This window comes from Penaeus monodon, chromosome 28 (assembly GCF_015228065.2).
Source record: "Penaeus monodon isolate SGIC_2016 chromosome 28, NSTDA_Pmon_1, whole genome shotgun sequence".
Classification (NCBI taxonomy): Eukaryota; Metazoa; Arthropoda; class Malacostraca; order Decapoda; family Penaeidae; genus Penaeus; species Penaeus monodon.
Window position 1 is genome coordinate 29,540,060 of NC_051413.1, and position 279 is coordinate 29,540,338.

Genomic DNA, 279 nt, shown 5'->3' on the forward strand with positions numbered 1-279 from the left:
TCGTGGGCCAAAAGGAGGTACTCGGGAGGTGATACTGCTCGCCTCGAACGGATTAGCTTTCAGATTAGCAGTTCCCCCTTGTGAACTCAAATGGATTCCTTTTATACAGGTTCAGAGTGAGATTAGAGTTAGGGAACGCTTTGTCTGCTGGCTTTATTAAGGAAGGGAAATTAGTACTTTATATTGCGCAGAGGGACGGGGAGATAAGACAGTGACGTCATCAACGGGGAAAAAATTTGGAAAGTATGCTAGCAAGAGGAGTGAATTTAATGTAAAAGT